Source organism: Monodelphis domestica, chromosome 1 (genome assembly GCF_027887165.1).
Source record: "Monodelphis domestica isolate mMonDom1 chromosome 1, mMonDom1.pri, whole genome shotgun sequence".
NCBI classification, from domain to species: domain Eukaryota; kingdom Metazoa; phylum Chordata; class Mammalia; order Didelphimorphia; family Didelphidae; genus Monodelphis; species Monodelphis domestica.
Window position 1 is genome coordinate 182,550,637 of NC_077227.1, and position 22,240 is coordinate 182,572,876.

Consider the following 22,240-nt stretch of genomic DNA (forward strand, 5'->3'; position numbering starts at 1 on the left):
CTAAGTCCAGAGGCCTCTGACCTCCTTTTAAAGAGAATTTTCTCCTATGTCACCTCCCCTAAATTTTCACATCTACCAATCATAGTAGACGCTTTCCAAAGGACTGACCATTCTTAATTCCCATCTTGCTATCATCTTCTTAATTCACATCTTGTTATCACCTTCTCTGGGTAGACTAAAACTTCACACCTCTTTGCTAAGGTTGTCCCTTGCAAGTTGCCTGACCTTTTAGTGATTAATTTGACCTTCATAGGTACTTAGCACCCTTTTGTATTAGATCTAAAAATTGACCTAGCTTAAGCGCTTGGTCTCACTATAAGTATGGGTTGGGGAATTTTTCATTGTTCAGTAAGGAGTTTACAACTTTATCTTCCCCTAAAGTATACCTAAGTATGGGTGGAATAATTTAAAGTTCTCACATACATTCCTGACTAAGTATCTCCATTGTTTAAAATGGGGAATAGCCTTAACCAAATGTTCTAAGGTAGAGTCTGAGCAGTTATAAGATTCACAGAATGGCTGAAGGTGTGGTATGTGATTGTGAAGGAATATTATTGTGTTATAATAAATCATGTAAGATATTGATTTTCAAAAACCTGATTCAAAGCGAAATGAGAGAACATTGTTGAATATTGAATTCAATATTAAATAGTAATCAACTGTGATACTGCAATGATCTCCTATAATTCCAAAGTATTCATGATGAGAAAATGCTATCCACCTCCATGGAGAAAACTAATGAACTCTTATGTACATTGAAGCAAATTTTTTCACTGAATTTGTTTTTCTTCTTATTTCTTTTTTGGGGGAAGCATGGTTAATATGAGAATTTTTACATAACTTCACACAAATAATGGGTATCATTGCTTGCTTGGGTGACAGAAGAGCTGGAATTAGGGAAAGATTTTGGATCTCAAAAAAAAGAATTAAAAATTTTATTCACTTCATTTGTATAATTCCAGATTGCTTTCTGTCGGGTACATCTAGATGTTGCAATATGGGACAGTTTAGAACTGTCGGGGGACAGCTTAGAGCTGTCGGAGAACAGCTATGGAGTCGCAAGAAAGAGTGGAACATTATCAAAGAGGGATAATGAACATTTATTGTAAGCAGCACACCAGATTTAAAGCTCTTCTCAAGAGACACAATCTATCCTCCCCAATCCTCCCCAGAGTGTGAACAGGGGAGTTAACCCATTCCCAGGATTTCTTGGAACTGGTTATGCATCCTTGAACTGAGATTTCTATGTTTTGGGGTACTCAGCAGGAATGGTATGTCACAAACACCTGGGAAGAGGAACTCTATTCCATGAAGTCATGAATGGTTCACTGAAGCTTTCCAAAATGATTATACCATTTCACAGCTCCACCAACAATTTATTAGTTTACTTATTATTTTATAAGCCTTCCAACATTTACTGTTGATATTTTTGCCACTTTGCAGGATGTGAGGGCAAACCTGTGGGATTGTGTTAATTTGTATTTATCTTATTTGTTATTTGAAGCACTTTTTAATGTGAATACGTTGCAGTTCATATCCTTTGGCTATTTATTAGGGAATGTCTATTTCATGTATATGTGTGTGTGTGTGTGTGTGTGTGTGTGTAGAATGTAGAATGTGGTGTGAGATAGTGGTCTAAGCCTATTTACTAGACTACTTTCTAGTTTCCTCAGCAGTTTTTATCTAACAGGAAGCTTTTTCTCATAATTTACATTTTCTACTTCATCAAACACTGTTATTAAGTCTTATTGTTTCTAAATCTTTTTTCCCCCTAATCTGTTCCATTGATTTACCTCTCTATTCTTTAACAAATCCCATGGTTTTCTTGACTGCTTTATTATAATTTGAGGTCTGGAAATGCTATTATCCTTTGGTCTTGATCCCCCCCCCCCCCAATTATTTTCCTTGATATTCTATATCTTTCCTTTTTCAAATTTTGTTATTTTATTAAATTTTTTAAAGTTTACTCTTGGTAATTTGATTGAGATGACAGTAAAAGTCTAAATAATTTTTGGTAATATTGTTATTATGTTGGCATAGCCTAACTGCTGCAACCAGTACAACATAGTGGGCAGGTAGGACCCTAACCTGCAAGGGAGGCCACAGACACTAAATATAGAAAGAGGGGAGAGCAAAAGGAAAAGATGCAATAAAACACAAAGCCAAAGATAGGTTTTGGAACAAGACTTAAGCCTCTTCATTTTGGGGCTTCCAGATTCAGCTTTTATTTGCAATTCAACTGAGATTGGAAGCCCCAAAATGAAGAGGCTTAAAGGCTTGTTCCAAAACCTATATTTAGTGTTCAATAGAACAGATTAGGAGAAAAAAAGATTTAGAAACAATAGGAGTCAATAGCTTGGAGAGTAGCTAATGATTTCACTTCCTCCATTTCCCTGTCTTTTATGTTTTTCTTTGCATCTTTTAATTGATGCTTTAAATCTTTGATGGGGTCTTTTCCTCTTAGAGTCTGTTTGGAGTCAATAATTTCTTGGGATCCTTCATGAACATAGATGCAGTTTTGCAAAGGTCCTCAATGTTGAGGTTTTCCCAACCTGGTCAATGTAATTTGAAATATGTCCTGATAGGTAGGGAACTGCCTTTAATGAACTGCCTCCTGATGTGCTGGAGGTTATTTTCTGAACAGTCTTGAAAACCCAGTAAAGTTTCCCCAGCTTCTAGCAAGCGATTGAGGAATGTTGAAGGATGCTCTGTTGTTCCTTGCATTATGTTTTCAAATTTACTCCATGCGTCAGAACACTTGGTGAAGATTTTCATACTCTCCACCAAGTCTTCTCTAGCCCTTCTTAAATAAACTGAGTTTGACTGGTCCGAAAGTTCCAGGTCCTCAAAATGCTCTGTCCATGAGGTTAAATTAGGGTTGTTTCTAGTTTCCTGAATGAATTTTACTTTTTCTGAAGGAGTAAACATCTCCAAAAGAAGAATTTCAATGTCTGAGAATGTTGTATCAAAAAGTCTGTGCATTCAAATTCTTTTATGGCCTGGAAAGGGATCAGAAAAAAAAAGTAGATGTCTGATTTTTCAGGTTTTCTAGATCTGAGGAAGAGAAAGGTTTATGGGTCTTTACATGGATGATGCCTGAATCAGGTTGTATTGTGGCATGATTGTGAATGGGTAGGATAGGTACTGGATTCTCTACCTCATCTTTAGCTATTTGCACTTCTGCCTTTATTTCTTCTACAGTTTGTTTTGCAACATCTAGTGTTTGTTCCCCCTTTTTGTTTTTCATTATCTCTATTTCTTTTTCTAATTGGGTTATTTTTTCTTTAAGTGTCAGGATCTGTATCTCATTATCTTCCTTTTGCCCAGGTATTTTCTTGATTAGATTCTTTAGAGAGTAATTTAATTGTAGGAAGGATAATATGGCTGCAAAGATTATAGGCAAGAATGCAAAGAGTTGTTCCAGTTCTATTTTTAGTCATTGGTATGAGTGGCTATGATTCCCAATATGTATTGTGGAATCACTTCCACCCATATGCCATATAGTACTGACCAGAATTTGTATAGCAAGAAGATGCTGCTGAAACAGCATTGTTATTTTAGATTTTTCCATTGTTTTTATCTCTATCTGATTTTGCAGGAGCTGTGTTGCTGCCCCTTTAAAAATTTTATTCTTTGAGATGTTTGAACTTCTTAGGCTATTGTAGTGGATAGAAAAGAAAATGGCTGCCTTCCAGTTCTCTGCTGAGAAATGTTTTGTTTTTAAAATAAATTCCTATTGCCTTATAGCAGGTTTCACCCCAAAACTGGCTCAGCCAACTGTAATTTTTAAGGACTCTCCTTAGATGGAGAAATAAGGGTTGAAGGCAATGAGCAAAGGGTTGATGAAAATGGCTTCCCTCACTATTCCCTCCCAGAGTCCCAAAATTACTTGAGGGAGACCCACTGGAGATCTCCCCTTGGTGAAGGATTGCCCCTTGATGGCCATGCTGGCCCTCAAAGGCAGTGGGGAAGTCTTCTCCACAGAAAAAGGTATGTGGGACCCCAATCCAACTATGTGCTACTTTGGGGGCACTGACAAACCTCCCCTGTGTCTTCTTGAAAACAGGCAGGAAGATGGAGTCTACCAATGAGCTTATTTCCTTGATGCAAATAAATAAGTTTGAAGTTGCCATCTGACTGCTTATTTTGATTTAATTGTAATTGGGGTTAAGGAAGAAGTGGGTAGAGGTTAGGGGGTTGTAGGTCACCCTAATTTTTGAATCCCTCTTCAAAGGTTCATCCTCTCAGTGGGTGGAATTTGCCACATCTCAAAGTCCACCTTCCCTTCCCAAATCTATCCTAAAACTATTTTTCCTAAATAATCTAATTCCAATCAAAAGGGGGAGAGAGCACTGCTCACCAAATTGAGTCTAGTATCTCAATAGTTCATGGAATGAAAGTCTTCAGAGGAATTAGGCTTGTTCACAGGAACCAGCAATGTGTTTTAGCAGGAACCGGCAATGTTAGGATTTCTGTCAGTGAGGGAAATCTCCAAAGATGTCTTGATATGGCCCTGAGAAACAGCTCCTCCTTCCACTACCTTCTGTGTCTCAGCACTCCAGACCCCCTCCTCAGGAAAATTTCCCAGAAGTCCTTGTCCAGTTTCCAACTATTGTTCCTGCCTCATGCACCTGTAGAGCTCTCAACATTCCATTTCCCCCAATGGTTCTTTTTTTTCCCTACTTCCCATCATTACAATTCTTATATTTTGCTATTATTTAGAAACTGTTCTGATTTGGGGGAATTTATTTTGTAGTCCGAACTTTGTTGAAGCTTTCACCTCAATTTAAAATATTTTTATGTTCCTTAGGATATTCCAAGTAAACTGCAGCAAAAGGGCTGATTTTGTTTCATTTGTTTTACTTTCTACCTACCTTTATTCCTTTAATTTCATTCTTTTATTGCTGCTGCTAGCATTTCCAGAACTATATCAAATAATAATGTGGAGGAAGAGCATCCTTGCTTCACTCCTTGTCTTCTATAAAACTTGAGGGCAGTTAGATAGCATAATGGATAGAGCCATAGGTCTGAAGTCTGGATAAAATCCAGCTTTAGAAACTTCCTAGCTGCATGACCCTGGACAAGTCACTTAAATGTGATGGTCTAGCCCTTGCCACTCTTCTGGCTCAGAATTGATACTAAAACAGGGTAAGCATTTTAAAAAAACTTGGTATACTCTTATTGCATATGATATTTAACTTTGATTTTGTCTAGGTACTTTTTATTTTTAAAAATTCTTTTTTATGCCTATGCTTTGTGGGATTTTATCACTTAAGTATAGTTTTTTATCATAGACTTTTTCTGCATCTATTGAAATGATCTTGTGGTTTTGGATGTTTTGGTTTTTAATATGATTAATTATGTTGAGTGTTTTTCCAAGGTTGAACTGTCATTCTTGATATAAATCCTACTTGGTCAGAATGAATGATTTCTTGGATAAATCACTATAATCTGTTAGTATTTTGTTGAAATTTTTGAGTTATGTTCATTGATGATATTTGTCTATAGTTTTTTTCTGTTTTATTCTTCTGTGATTTAGATATTTGAACTGTGTTATTCTTTTAAAAGAATTCTGTGGCAGGACTAGGAGTAGAAATCAAAATGCTTGGAGGAATCTATGAGAAAAACCACTATCCACATTCAGAGGAAATAATGTGGGAGTAGAAACACCAAAGAAAAACAACTGCTTGAAAACATGGGTCGAAGGGATATGTTTGGGGATGTAGACTCTAAAGGAACATCCTAGTACAAACAACATCATTGAAATAGGTTCTGATCAAGGACATAAATAATATCCAATGAAATTGCGCATCTGTTGTGGGAAGGGTCAGTGGAGGGGAGGGAGGGAAATAAAGTGAGTATTGTAACCAAAAAAAAAAAGAATTCGGTGCTTCTAGGAGTTAAGATGGAGGAACCTGTTCAAATCCTGCCACCCCCATGTCCCCAAATAAAGGAAAACAGGAGGAACTTGTCTCATTGACGTAAGAAGAGAGAGTAGTCCCATGTATGTGGCATTCAGAGGAATCAGCAGAGCAGTGACGGGCCCATCAAAAGCCATAAGGCCAAAGAGGAGAAAAGAGCAGAATGGGGACCAGCTCACTGCATGAGAAATCAGTGTAACTAGCAGCAAAGGGAGCAGAATCCATTTAGACAAAATACCTGCAAACCTCCCCACCAGAAACCAACGAGGCTGCTCATTTGAAGTGCATAGTGTGGGACTCAAAGGCAGCCAGACCTACCCCAAACCCCAGAGAAAACTATTCTACAAGCTTATAACAGTGCTCCCTCTCTATCCCAGGAGCAGAGCAGAACTTCAACATATAGGTGAGTTAACAAAACAAGACAAACCTAGAAAAATGCACAAAAGACAAAGAAAAAAATTCACCTTGGAAAGTTACTTTAGTGACAGGGAAGATCAAAATACAAACTCACAAGAGAACAACAATGGAAACATATGAAGCTTCAAATGAAAGTGTGAAAATGTGACAAGACCCAAAAGAACTGGAAGAATTTTAAAAGAAGGTAAAAAGATCAAATAAGAAAATTGATAGTCAGGAGCTTGGGGAAAAAATTCAATGAAGAAAACAACTTTTTAAAGAGTAAAATTTGCCAAATAGAATAGGACACAAAAACTCAAGGAAGCAGATGACTTTCTAAAATTTAGAATCAGGCAAATGGAAGCTAATGATTCTGTGGGACATCAGGAAACAATGAAACAATCAAATGAATGAAAAACAAATAGAAGAAAATCTGAAATATCCCACTGGCAACATAACTGACTTGGAAAATAGATCCAGGATAATCTAAGAATCATTGGAATACCTGAAAGCCTTGATCAAAAAAAAAATCCAGGATGCAATATTAAACGAAATTATCAGGGAAAACTTCCTTCATGTTATTGAACACAAGGAAAATAGAAATTGGAAGAATCTGCTGATCACCTCCTGAAAGAGTTCCCAAATTAAAAATTACCAGGACTACTTCAGCCAAATTTCAGAAATCCCAGGCCAAGGAAAACATATTGAGAGTAACTATAAGGAAACATTTAAAATATCCTGGAGTCGGTAAAAATTATATAGGACCTAGGAGCTTCTACTTCAAAGGACCAGAGGATGTGAAACATGATATTCTGAAAAATCAAAGGATTATGACTCCAACCAAGAATCATCTAAATCAGTAAAACTAAGCATAATCCTCCAGAATAAAAAAAAAATGAAATGGAAGACTTCCAGGTATTCCTGACCAAAAATCCCCCCAGAGTTGAAAGAAAATTCATTGATTAAATTCAACCCTCAAGAAGCAGAAAGGTTAACAGAAAAGTAAAAAACTTAAGTGATGCAATATATTAAACTGATTACATTCTGTTTTCAGTAAAGTTAAAATATATAGTGAGTGTGAGGACTGTCATCAAAGGGCAAAGTTCACTATATATTTTAACTTTATCTACATCAATTCCTACAAGACAAAGTATTAATTAAGATACTTAATATAGCTGTGATACTTGCGACACTTAAGGCACTTAAATTACTCAAAATACTTAAGGTATTTAAGATATTTAAAACTTTTTTCATTAGGATAGTGAGAAGGAGGATACATAGAAAGAAGGAAGGGAGTAAACTGAATGGAATGAGATGGTATCCAAAAAAACAAAAATTAAGAGCAAGAAAGAAAAACACAGTGGGAGAAGAGAAATGTAGAGATAGGAGTAAGTGATCTCACATAAAGGGGATGTGTAAGAGTCAATACAGTGGAGGAAGATGGAGATTATGACAGGCAGTGCTTGAACTTTGCTCATCAGATTTAGCTGAAAGCAAGAGTCACATCCACACTCAGTTTTCTATAGAAACCAACATTACAATAGAGTAGTAGGAGGGGAAGGGAACAGATAAGTAGTGGTAGTCTCTCAGTGACCAAGAATGACAATTGTCTTTGTGCATTATCATCTATTGATGTACCCTCATGTGGCTTTGAAGTTCAAAGACTGAGGAGCAAAGTTTGTGGCACATGGGGCCTGGGATGCCAGTTGTTACGGGAGGTGCGGTTGTGGCCTGGTGTCCGCGTTCACGCGCAGCGGCAAGACGTCGACGTTGCTCATCTTCAAAGGTGGTGGCAGCATGGTTAATGTGGGATCACCAGCTGCTTCTGACAGAGGCAGCAACTTCTAGTTGCTTTGGTGTAATGCCAGCCCACTTCAAGTTTGACTTTAGCTGATCCTTGAATCTTTTCTTTGGTTGGCCTTGTTTCCTGAGTCCAGCTGACAGTTCACCGTAGAATACCTGTCTTGGTATTCGCTGTGGGTCCATGCGGATGACGTGTCCAGACCATTGTAGCTGGGTTTTGAGAACCATTACTTCGATGCTGGTGGAGTTGGCTCTGTCGAGGACTTCCTGGTTGGTGATTCGGTCCTGCCATTGGATCCTCATGATTGACTGGAGGGAGGGTTGGTGGAATTGCTCCAGCTGTTTCATGTGCTTCCGGTACAGTGTCCATGTCTCGCAACCGTACAGGAGCGAGCTGAGGACCACTGCGTTGTACACTTTGAGCTTCATCACAGTGCTTACACCTCTGTGTTGGAGGACTTTGCAGCGCAGCCGCCCGAGTGCCTGGCTGGCCTTTTGGATCCTGGCATTAATCTCATGGTCTAGGGACCCGTCTTTGGTGATGGTGCTGCCCAGGTACTTGAAAGTGTTGACGTTAGAAAGCTGCGTGCCGTTGATTGTAATGCACGGCTGGTTAGTTGGCCTCCCTGCTGCAGGTTGGAATAGCACCTCTGTTTTGGTGAGGCTGATAGTCAGGCCAAACAGTTTTGTTGCAGTGGAGAACCTGTCCACAATGGTTTGAAGATGATTTTCTTGGTGGGCCATGAGAGCACAGTCATCTGCGAAAAGAGTTTCCAGGATGAGTCTCTCTGTTGTCTTTGTTTTTGCAGTCAGGTGGCGAAGGTCGAATAGTGAGCCATCCAGTTGGTATTTGATGTAGACACCCAGGTTTAGATCCATCACAGCATGTCGTAATACCTGGGTGAAGTATACGTTGAATAGTACCCGAGTGAGGACACAGCCTTGTTTCACGCCATTGGAGATGTTGAAGCAATTGGAAGTCTCTCCACCAGATAAGACTTCCCCTGTCATGTCGACATGAAAGAGCTGGATCTGTTTGACGAATTTTACTGGGCAACTGAGCTTGCTAAGGATCACCCACAATGCGTCCCTATTCACTGTGTCGAACGCCTTTGTCAGGGCTATGAAGACAATGTAGAGACTCAGGTTCTGCTCAAGGCATTTTTCCTGCATTTGCCTCACCGTGAAGACCATGTTGATGGTGTTGCGATCTGGTCGGAAGCCACATTGTGATTCAGGCAGGTTCTGCTCTGAAACAGATGACAGGAGTCTGTTGAGTATAACACGGGCGAGGATCTTTCCAGCAGTGGAGAGTAGTGAGATGCCTCTGTAGTGGTCACAGGCTGCTCATGCGCCTTTGTTCTTGTATAGGGCTACGATGGAGGCATCTCTGAGTTCTGGGGGCATGTCTTCCTCTTCCCATATGCTGGTCAGCACTATGTGGAATGCCTGGAGTGCCTTTCCATTTAAGGCCTTGTACACCTTGGTTGGGATCCCGTCTTTACCGGGTGCCTTGCCTGCACTCATTTGTTTAATGGCTTTTTGGACTTCCTCTATTGAAGGAGGGACATCAAGTTGTTCAATGGAGGGGTTTTGGGGGATCTGGTCAAGGACGCTTTGGTCGACTGAAGAGGGTCAGTTGAGAAGCTGACTGAAGTGTTCTTTCTACCTGTTGCTGATGCCTTGTTTATCTTTTATGAGAGTGTCACCGTCAGAGGATAGCAAGGGAGTGGTGGTGGGTTTTAATGGCCCATAGACAGTCTTGAGGACACTGAAAAATTGTTTGTAGTTTTTTGTATCAGCAAAGCGCTGGATTTCTTCTGCCTTTTTTTCCCACCATTGGTCTTGCATCTTCCTGATCTCACACTGTTCTGTGGCTTGGAGAGACTTGAATCTGTCCTTTTTAGGAGCAGAGTTTGGGTTATTTTGCCACTCCATAAAGGCTTTGTTCTTTTTGCTCAATAGGTCTTCAATTAGCAGTGTTGTTCTCGTCGAACCAGTCCTGGTGGTTGTGTTGTTTGGGGCCTAGGACTGCCTTTGATGTTTCCTTCACTGCGTCTCTGAACTGGTTCCATTTCTCGGTTGAGCTTCCAGTGAGTGGTCCCTTGGCAGACAGCTTGTCATCCAGGCAGGACTGGAATGTTTGCAAATAAGATGGATCTCTAAGACGACTCATGTTGTAAAATGCACGAACTGTCTGGACGCATTTTGGATGGCAAGGCGCAATGCGCATTTGAAGAGTCGCTCTAACCAATCAGTGGTCTGTCCAGTTTCAGCTCCTCTCATGGCTCTGGTGATCTGTACATCCTGGATGTCTCGCCGGCGTACAATGATGTAGTCAATGAGATGCCACTGTTTTGATCGTGGGTGCATCCATGTTGTTTTATATTTGTTAGCCATTCTGAACATAGTGTTTGTGATGGTGAGTTCAAACTCTGAGCATTTGCTCAGTAGTAGTAGGCCGTTGTTCATTTTGCCCATGCTGTGTTTGCTGAGTACTCCTTTCCATTTTTCATGGTCCTGGCCAATGTGGGCATTGAAGTCTCCCAGTAGTATCAGCTTGTTATTTGTGGGCACTGAGTGCAGGACGGCACTCAGGTCAGAGTAGAACTGCTCAATGGTCTCCTCTGTGCTGGTCAGTGTTGGGGCATATGTGCTGATGATTGTGGTATACCGGTTTTTGCTGAGAGATAAATGGATCTTCATGAGCCTCTCGCAGATCCTCACAGGCAAGTCTGGAAGCTGTTTGAGCAAACTGGTCTTGATAGCCAAGCCAACACCGTGGATTCCGTCTTCATTTGAGGCTCTACCTTTCCAGAAGAAGGTGTATCCAGTGGTGGGTTCTCTGAGTGATCCCTCTTCTGGTAAGCGTGTTTCGCTTAAGGCTGTGATGTCGATGTTATATCGCTCCAGTTCTTTACCGATTAGAGCTGTTCTTCTCTCAGGTCTTGGGGTATTCTCTCTATCAACTAATGTTCTGATGTTCCATGCTCCTAGTAGGAGTTTCTTTGTATTATGTTTTCTTTGGTTTCAACTGCTTAAAGGGATGACCTGCCAGCTGCAGTGTGCTGACCGGGTGTTTGTAGGGCAGGCAATGTTTGGGATACCTTTTCTAGTCCCTTCCCTTCATTAGGGTGAGCAGTGCTGTCCTAGAGAGGGCTCCTCAGTCGCCCAGGATGCTGCCAAATGTCCCTGCTGCCCTACAGGGCCGAGCGACCACTGGTCCGTGGGCCACCTACGTGCAGGATCGTGACTACAACTGCCAGTGGTCACCTCCACCTGTTGCGTCACCACTCCCCCATCACTGCAGGTCTTGAAGAGGGTGGACGGGGTTAGGATAGATGAGTGTGCACAAAGATACTTGTGCATGAAGTAGATTTAAGTGGAAAAGTCGATGCACAGAGACAGTCCCACTCTCTCGGCATTGGATGCCTGGGTCCAGTGGTATGAAAAGTCGTTACACCTGGAGACTTCCTCAGCTGCATTGGATGGCCGTGTTGTCTTTTGTGCTCCAACACACCCTAAGCACTCCACAATGCTTTGCTGCATCACCATCTCAGCCGTTGAACCTTCTTATTGGTTTCTTCCGCCTGTTCCGCCGAAGCAGTCTTCACGTGCTGGGTGAGCAAAGCCCTGGTTCACCAGGGGTCGACGATCTGATGGCTACCCTCACAAGGTTTAGCCAGCCTGTCGAAGCCATTGCCCAGGGTGTGGCCGCTGCTGCATGCTAGCAGCTACTGGGAGCCACAAGTGAGAGCTGGGTGTTAGGTGGGGGTCAGAGGCTGGAGAGCTGCCCTAGGAGGGCACGATAAGCCCTCCATACCCGAGATACTACCCCTCCCTGAGCACCCCATACACCCCGGAGCAGACAAGAAGGAGGGTGAAAGAAGTGGTGGTCAGAAGCAAAATATTAATGAATAGGGAAAGGCTGAGAGATAAGAGAGAAGAATAAACAAAGGAAAATAAGATGGAGGGAAACATAGACCTAGTAATCACAAGAATTTGAATGTGATAAACTCACCCACAAAATAGATAGAAGAGTGGATTAAAAATCAGAATCCAACTATATTTCATGTACAAGAAACATTTAAAGCAGAGAAGCACAAAGTAAGAGTCCAGAGCAGAGTCTATTTTGCCTCAGCTAAAGTAAAATAAAATAAGAGCAGGAGGAGCAATCATGTTCTCAGATGTAATAATTAAAATTAGGTGTCCAAATGTAATAATTAAAAATTTGGGTTTGACAAAAATAATAAATAATTGTTGTGGTCGCCATTTATAAAAGTTAAACTATGAGTCAGTAGACTGTTAGTAGCTTCATTTACAGCAAGGTAGAGATATTAAAATGGGAAAAAGGAAAGAGGTAAAAAATATTTAGCTAAAAATATCCCAAGACCTCCAGACTGCAAATGTGAATCCAAATGCAAATCTCAGCAGAATCCAAAATCTGGATCAGGAAGCCAAAATCTGAAGAGCCAAAGACACTGAAAAAAACGCCTAGAACCTTCAGCATACATGAGGCCAAGACCATCAAGAATCCCACCAGAGCTCACACTCCTTAGGCTAAAGGCTTCCAAGAATGAAGAGCTTAAGAATCAAAAGAGCTAGAATAAAGACCCTGAATCTCTCTCAAGCTCCTGCTTATATACAGTTTTCTCCATCAATCAGCTTTCCTTGTCACATCTCAGTAATCAATCACAGCTTTTCAATTTGCCTAGCACTGCCCGGGAGTGTGGGGGGAGTATTTGTAGTCTATTAGGGCATGAACTTTCTTTGTTAGTGACTTACTAATCGTTAAGTAGGGATACTTTAAGTTCTTGATTGATTAACTTAACATAGACAAAGGGGATAAAACTTCCCTTTCACAGGTCCCGCTGTGAGTCTATTGGGAGACAGGAAGGTTGAAATCTCACAGATTTACATGCCTAGTCTCCCTAATGAATCATCTCAAATATCCAGCTTATACCTCTAAAGACCTTCTAGCTAAATATGGTGCACTTCCTATGGGGAAATTGCAATAGTTGGAGATAAGAGAGAAGTAAAAGAGGAAGACAGCAAAGCCAGTAATTGGTAGGTGCATTGACAAAAAGCCAGTTATGCCCTTTGGCATAAGAGTTTACATTAAAAATCAATTGTTCATGGATATGCCAAGCCAATATAATAAAAATGGCAATTCTGCCTAAATTAATTTATTCAGTGTCATATCAATCAAACTACCAAAGGTATTTCATGAGCTAGAAAATATAATAACAAAATTCATCCTGAAGAATAAAAGGTCAAGAACATCAAGGGAATTAATGAAAAAAAATGAAGGTAGCATAGTTCCAACAGATCTCAAACTGTATTATAAAGTGGTCATCATAAAAACAATCTAGTACAGGCTAAAAAATAGAGTAATGAATTTACAAAATAGGTTAGGTCATCAACATAAATAGAGACCATAAGTAACCTAATTTTCAATAAACCTAAGGATCCAATATTTGGAGTGAAGAAACTATTTGTCAAAAAATGCTGGGTAAAGTGGAAATAATATGGCAGAAACTTGGCAAAGAACATCTCACACCAAGTACCAAGATAAAGTCAAAATAGATACTTTATCTAGAAATAAAGGGTGATACCATCAATAAATTAGGGGAATACTGAATAGTTTGCATGTCAGATGCATGGATAAGGGAAGAATTTATGACCAAATAAGACAAAGAGTAGGTTACAAAAAATAAAACAGATCATATTGATTAAACTAAAAAAGGTTTTGTAGAAACAAAATCAATACAAGCAAGTTTAGAAGGGAAACAAAAATATAGGGAACAATTTTTATAACCAGTATCTTTGACAAAAGCCTCATATTTTCATATACACAGAGAACCAAGTCAGATTTATAAGAATACAAGTCATTCTCCAGTTGATAAAATAATCAAAGAAGAAGCAGTTCTCATATGGAGAAATTAAAACTATCTATAGTCATGAAAAAGTGCTCCCAATTATTACTAGACAAATGCAAATTAAAACAACTCTAAAACACCACCTCAAACTTATCAGATTAAATAATATGACCCAAAAAGAAAATAATAAATATTGGAGGGAATGTGGGAAAATAGCACTAATAACTGTTGGTGGAACTGTGAATTAATAGAATTATTCTGGAGATATTTCAAAGAGATCAAAGAAAAAGGGAAAAGGACATATATATACAAAAGTTTAGTGCCCCTATTTGTAGCAGCAAAAAATTGCAAGCTTAGGAGAGGGTTGTGCAGTGGGGGAAATGAGAAATGGTGCTTTAAAATTCTTTTTCTTTAATGGTGCTTTTAGATCTTATGGTTTATTTCCCCCTAGATAGCAGAAAATAGATTCAAACTCTGTGTATACTGTAAAAATAAAATTGCAACTTGTAAAACTAAAACAGTTTGATGGAAAAACTGATCAATATAGGTTCAAAACTGTTCAGATCCTTTTGATAGATGTAATTAAAAGTATGCTCAGTGATGAAGTGAAGCTCAAATATGAACTTCCCTTCAGGGCCAGGCTCAAGGACGCTAGAGACTCTTATTATAAAAATAATATATTTATTGAAATATATAAGGATAAAGAAGTATTTCTAATTCTAAGGGATTCTAAATCCATGCAAATAAACTCCCTGGTTCCACAAGGAACTGCTTCTCCTATGTTTCACAGGCAACACTACTCCTCCCTGATCTGACTAATCCAAATTTATACTATCTAAATAAAAACTACTGCTATTATCCTTATACTTCTTAACTTTGCCTTCAAATTATAAAATAGCAAAGGCTAGCTGGTTGAGTCTCAATGAGAATCAAGTCTTAACAGACCCAGATTCCAAACCAAAGACTAGGTTTTTCTTTGGTCTTCTCAGAGTTAAACAATCTATAAAAACCACAATAGATAGTCAATAGTGTTTCCCAAGTTGAGAAAAGAAAACATCGAGCTCTTTCAGATCTTTCCTCAGAAAGAGAGAGAGGCAAAGATGTTACCTCTTCCAGCCCTGAGAGAGAGAGTCTCCGAGTGTGTGTCTGCCAACTACCAGAGACCAACTCCCAACTGCCAGAGAGAGTAATTGACACAGAAAAACAATTATAACTGTCAACATCTGAAATCAACATGCTCTCTCAGCTCTGCTTCAAACTCTAGTTCTTTTCTCAAGCCAGCCACTCTAATAAATCCAGCCTAATTTAATAAAACAATACTCATTTTCTAATATCACCCTTACAATACTTCCTTTCCAGTTGATAATAGCTTGAAAGCCTAGAGGGAAGGAGAGAAGTATTTAAGCTATATTATGACTTTATTACCTTTGATAAGAGTTTTGCAAGACTGAGAAAGGACATTTAAGCACTATAACATACAGGACATGGGAAGGAACATCACCCAGGTACACTGAGGATCTTAGCACTCCTTCCCTGCCTCTTCCTCTGGAATTCACCTTGGAGGAATAATCTGAGAGAAGGTGGAAAAATCTTAGGATGGGAGGAGGGCATATACCCCAGACCTGTAATAAAAATGTAGAAACCTGAAATCCCTGTCATAGCTTTTTCCATCATCTTGGGGCTTTGCCGTTGTCCTGGCTACACTATTTGTAACACCCTTAAATAAATACTTTCATGACTTCAGATGAAGGGAATTCTTTGGGAAAGAGTTTTCCCTTTGGGAAAGGGAGTTCTTTGGGAAATAACCAGCATTCATTCTCCCATGACAAAACTAGTTTTCCCACAACACATCCATTGGAGAATGACTGAACAAGTTGTAGTTTATGGTTGTAATGGAATATTATTGTGCTATAAAAAATGTTGAATGGGTGATTTTAGGAAAACCTGGAAAGATATATCAACTGCCACAAAGTAAATTGAGAGGAACAAGAAAAAATTATATATGGTAATAGAAATATTGTATTATTATTATCATTACTATTATAAGTAATGCAATTATCCAGGATAACCCCAAGGGACTCATAGTGAAAATACTGTCCACAGCCATAGAAGAAAACATGACTCTGAATGCAATACTAAGCACACTATCTTTCCATTTATTTCCTTCAAAAGTTTTTCTTGTATGTGTGATATATGTCTTACACAGCTTTAGGATTATGGAAATATTTATTGCATGATACCACTGGTATAACAAAATAGATTATTCACTGGGGGGAGGCAGAGGAAGGTAGGAGGAAGATCTGGGTAACAATGTCAGAAAACAATTGTTAAAAATTGTTTCTACATGTAACTGAAAAAAATGATTTAAAAAAAGATTTTGGTAAGGTTTTTTCTTTCTCAATTTTTGAGAATAATTTTTAAAGTGTGGATATTGTTCCTTCGTAATTTCATTCTCCTGTGAATCTACCAGGACTAGGAGGCTTTTCCTTTGTTTCTTTGTTTTGGTAATTCCTTTAGGTCAAGCATTATTCACTTTTCTTTGATTAGTTTGTTAAAGATCTCTACCTAGTTTTCTGATAGTTTGGGTATCATTTAAAAATATTTTGCTTGAATCTTTTTTGTTGTTTTTATTAGCACATATCTGCATAATATGTTCTGATTATATGTTTTATTCCTTCTGGTTTTGCTATATTTTCACCTTATTCATTTACTATTTTATTGGTTTCATTTATGTTCTTTGTTTAAAAATCACCTTTTATTTGTTATAGCCTCCAACTCCCAAGATTATTGTGAGGATACAAATGAGATATTTGTAAGGCACTTTGTCAACTTTAAAAGCACCATATAAGTGCTAGCTATTATTATTTATTATATACCTGTTCCCCTTCAAAGTCAAAATTCTAGAAAATGCCATCTACCCTCTTGTATTTCTCACATTAACTTCTAAATTGCTTTCTGTCTTCTCAAATCACTATTGAAACTAGTCTCTCCAAGGTAAACAATGTGGTTAATCATTAAACCTAATGACCTTTTCTCATCCTTTCATGATCTCCCTGCAAAATTTATTGATCAACTCAACCAATATTCTCCTCCTTAGAGCTTTAAGATACTATTCCCTTGGTTCACCCAGGACCTGACAACTACTCGTTTTCATTTTTTTTCCTTTTTTTAAATTCTTACCTTCTATCTTAGAATTGATACTGTGTAATAGATCCAAAGCAGAAGAATAGTAAGGGTGAGGCAATGGGGGTTAAGTGACTTGCACAGAGACATACAGCTAGGAAGTATATATGAGGCCAGATTTGAACCCAGGACCTCCCACCTCTAGGCTTTGCTCTCAATACACTGAGTCACCTAGCTGCTCCTTATTTTCTTTTGCTGCATCCACATCCACATTCTATCCTAACCATGATCATCCCTCAGTGCCCTGTCATGGACTCTCCACCTAGAACTTCACCCATAATTCTTCACATACTGGTTTTAGAGTGGATTATTTAATCTTTTTTGCTTCCTGTTTCACTTCCTGGCTCTACCTTTACCACCATTATTCAGCAGTCTTTCTTTCCTCCAAGTTCACAGTATCAAAGATTTCCAACTAATCCTAGTTATAGTGGTTGTTAAGTATTGGCCCCTGCTTAATTTTCCTTTCTAAAGTAGTTCAGTAGCTGGTTCATCATCTTCCTCTCCTTTCCAACTCCTGTTCTTATAGTAAGCATTGATGTCCATCAAATTCCCTATCCTCTCAATACCTCAGTCTCCTTAATTCCTATGACCTACTCCTTCTTTCTACCTCAGCAATTACTCATAGGACCTCCCCAGTATCTACAGTTTTCCCTTTCACTAATTAAAAATTCTGACAATCATCTATCTGACTCTCATAATTCTGTTTCCCCCCCATACCTCACCCTTCCTCAACCCATTCTTTTCTCTCATCAAACCTCCAATACCTTCACACCTCAGACCATTTACTTTCTCAGGCCATTATCTCGGCTCTAATTACTTCCTTCAATTTTGAACAGTAAAGTTGGCCCATTTAACCCACACAGTTGTCTATTCTCAGAGCCTTTGTTCTGTTTTGGCTGGGCACTTTCCATACCTGGGTTATTTTCTTTATACACCCTCTGCTGATAATTTTGATGATTGATTTAAGAATTATTATTGCTTGACAGGCATAATTACTAGTTAAAAACTTCTCATAATTTTTCTGATTTAATAGTAAGAAATAATCTCAGCTGTTGAGTAGACTTAACTATTGAGTCAACTTTTGAATTTTTGTGTGAAGATTAAGCTAATCATTTAAGTATAGAATAATTACATTAAAAGCTAATCATATTTGTTATTTAGATATAAGGATACATGCATTCATATATATTATAATGTATGTATCAATGTGACTGTTTGACAACCTCTCCCCTTTTGCCTCTTTTGAAATCCCTTTTCTTCCCCAATAAACCACACCAAGCCAGAAGTTTCCTGCCTCACTGGGACCTTTTCATGGTAGTTATGATAAGCATATGCTCTGATCCAACCCAGTTTAAGAGTTGTCAGCAATCCCACCCTAGACACCCATCAATCCACCTCTTTATGCCCAGGGGTAAAATATTACAAATTATGTCTGATGAAAATCTACTTTTAATGTTTATTTCTCTGTGTGTGTGAGACTACACAAATTATTGAGCCCCTATTTCCACACTCCACCTTGGTCTTCTTTTTGTCCACAAAAATTATTTGCTGCTAACGTTTGGGGTCATTGACTTTGATTTTCATGCCTCATATTAAAATTAAAATATAGTCAGAAGATTTGTTCTTCCTGGATTATTCTTTATATTGCTCCTAATTACATGCAACTGAATGGAGCTAGAGGAAATCACATAACCACTTTGACTCTTTTATCTCAAATTCCCTCAACTTCATCCCTCACTCTTTCCTCCTTTCTCCCAGTCACTGACAATGAAATGGCCCTTATCCTTCCTAAATCAAACTTTCCATACTTGCTTCATCTCATATGACTCAGACATCATCCCTTATGATATCTTCCAGCCCCTGTAATGGATGAAGATATGATCTTCCTTGCCAAGTCTAATCCTTCTACATGCACTTTGATCCCATCCCCTTCTGTTTTCTCAAGCATATTGTTTAATGTTTTTGAGGATGTGATGAAATTTAGGTATATTTCAAGATAATGTAAAAGGAACCAATAGATAGGAAAATACATTGAAACTAAGAGAAGGGGTGGGGAAATCACAATTTTCACTCTACTATATTCTCCAGTTCTCACTTAGCTCCTAAAAATCTGTCTATACTCTACCTCCACTTCCTCTCCTCAGCTCTTTGCAATCTGGCTTCCAAACTCTTCACTGAACTTTCTCCAAAGTGTCAAATCTGTCTTAATTGCCAAATTTGGGAGCATTTTTTTCAGTCCTTATCTTTGATCTATCTCCTATACATTTGATACTGCTGAGCACTTTTCTGAATTTTTTATCTCTAGACATTTGTGACACTGTTCTCTCTACTATCTTATCTATCTGATTGTATCTTCTTTTCAAGACAAATTACCTTAGGAAGATTCCTACCTGTGCTTTCTCTGGAGCTATGCAGCTCTCAGCCATTCTCTTCCTTTGACATTAGTCTTCAGAAGAGAAGACTTGAGCTGTTTTCAAGTACTTGGAAGGATTCTGCTTGCTCTTCTTGTCCCTAGAAAGCAGAACTAGGAAAAATAGGTGAAATTGGCTAAGATGATGTGATGGTAATGGTAACAATAACAACATTAATAATAAATTTACAAAGTACTTTACATGTTATCTCATTTGATTCTTATTGGCAACCTAATATTATTATAAGGAAATACATAATTAAGTATCTGAGGTAGGACTTGAACTCAGATCTTCCTGATCCTATGAGATGAAGAGGGATAGCATTTCCGGCACGAGAGAAATCTAGTGGAGATGGATTTTCTTGTATGAGGAATAGCAAGAAGACTTGTGTCACTTGATCAAAGGATATATAGTGGGGATGGTGGACTAAGATGAAAGAAGACTGAAAAGGTGATAGGGGCCAGGTTATGCTCTTAATTGAATCTGTTGCAGCTGATGAGATAATCAAGTGAAATAATATTAAGGAAAAGAAAGCCCAAAACAGAGCCTTGAGGGATACCCACAGTTAGTTGTTATGTCCTAGATGAACATGCAGCAAATGATACTAAGAAAGCATATTCAGATAGGAGAACTAGGAAAGAATAGTGAAAAAAAAGAGAGAGAGAGAAGAGGATATCAAGGAGAAGAGGGTGATCAATAGAGTCAAAAGCTGCAGAGAGGCCAAGAAGGATGAGGATGAGAAAAAGCCATTAAATTTTACAATTAAAAAATCAGTATTAACTTTGAAGAGAACAGTTTTGGTTGAATGATAAGCTTGGAAGCCAGACAACAAAGTATACAGTGTGAATAAGAGAAAAGGAATAATTGGTACCTATTTTAGATGGCCTTTTCAAAGAGTTAACCAGAAAAAGAAGGAAATGGAATAATAACTATTGGAGAAAGATGGATCATTGTGTATGTCGAGGAATTTGTCTTGGCAAAGAGAAGGGTCACCTCTGCATCAGGTAAAAAATGATGCTGAAGCAGTTTTCTCCAGGATAAGATATCACTTTATAAATAGTGACTTGTTATTTGTTTACTAATAATGACTTGTTTACTAACTACTGTTAGTAAAAGAGGTCACGCTGCTACCTCATCAAAGTCCAGGGACCTGAGCATTATTAATTTATTGGTTTCGACTAGCATTAACCAATAATTTGGGGCAATGACCTTTCTCAATGACCAGAGACTCGGAATGAGGACTTACAGGGTCTTCAAATCCTAGGTGTGTCTTCCTTTTGATTGGCCTGACTGTACATCATTTAGATTTCATCTGGCAAAGGCAAGACAGTTTTTATTGGCAGACTTTAATGACGAGGTGGGTTAAGAGTTCTCAGATTCTCCCTATTACTTCTTGTTGGGAAGAGAGGAGCAATCCATAGGTCTGTAGCTGGGGAAATTGTACTAGCTTTCAAATATGTCTGATTGTACTGATGCAAAGAATTTAGTTTCTTTATGAGACCCAGCTGCCTCTGGCAATCTTGCCTAGAAAACCCCCCATCTCAATCATGTTTCCCCCCCAATTTGGCCTCCCCTTTGGAGACCAAGTAGCCACTCATTTTGATAGAGAAAAGCAAGGAGAGGAAAGTTATCCCTTGAAGAGGGCCTAGCCCAAGCTAGTGAACAAGCAGACCCTTGGTGAGGGCTGAGTGACCACATTACATTATACCCTTCAGAAACTGCCTGGTAAGCTAGACTGAGAAGTAGAGGTCTGACAAAATGAAGAAAAAGATGTATTACAGAGTAATATCGTTTATTAAATCATACAGCATAATATGAATTTTCTCTACCTCATTGCTTAAGACTAATGAAAAAGGAGATATCAGCAGAAGTACCTGTATGATATGTGATCAGGTGGAGGAGAGAAGACAAAACTTTCAGCAAATGGCCTCATTTTAATTTTTAGTTAAATGTAGAAACAATTTTTGACATTTGTTTTTTGGCATTTTAGGATTTGGATCTTCTTCCTCCTTCCCTTCACTCCCCATTCTCTGAGGTGGTAAATAGTCTGACATAGGTTATACCAGTGCTTTCATGCAGTACATATTTCCATATTACTCATGCTGTGACAGAAGACACATATCACACATACAATAAAAAATCATGAAGGAAATAAAATGGAAGATGACATGCTTTGATCTGCAATCAGACTAACAGTTTTTTCTTTGGCTGTGTACAGTATTTTTAGCATGAGGTCCTTGTGATTATCTGGAAATTTGCTTTGCTGATAATGATTTAGTCCTTCATAGTTGATCATTGTACAATATTTCTATTACTGTATACAATGTTCTGCTCACTTCACTTTGCATCAGTTTTATGATGTAAGTTTTCCCATATTTTTTCTGAAGTCATTGTTTGTTATTACTTATGATTTAATAGTATTCCATTATAACCACATACCACAACTTATTCATATATTACCCCAAGAGATGGAAAACCCCTCAGTTTCCAGTTCTTTGCCACTACAAAGAGTTGCTAAAAATATTTTGATACAAGTAGGTTTTTTCTCTTTATCTCTGATCTCTTTGGGATACAGACTCAGTAGTGGTATCATTGGGTCTAACAGTATGCATAGTTTTAGAGACAATCTCAAGAGAACGAACATAAA

At 38.5% G+C, this 22,240-nt stretch overlaps 1 protein-coding gene across 3 annotated transcripts in view; it reads right to left on the reverse strand.

The window, feature by feature from the left end:
- Positions 1 to 22,240, reverse strand: part of LOC103096141 (protein FAM170B-like) — a 269,561-nt gene that overhangs the window by 223,130 nt on the left and 24,191 nt on the right. For 2 of the 3 annotated variants that reach the window (XM_056810153.1, XM_056810155.1), the window contains exon 3: positions 19,573 to 19,706. The gene's annotated coding sequence lies outside the window, so the exon portion shown is untranslated. Of the gene's footprint in view, positions 1 to 18,276; positions 19,707 to 22,240 lie in introns of those variants that run through there. The other variant, XM_056810156.1, reaches the window with a different exon arrangement.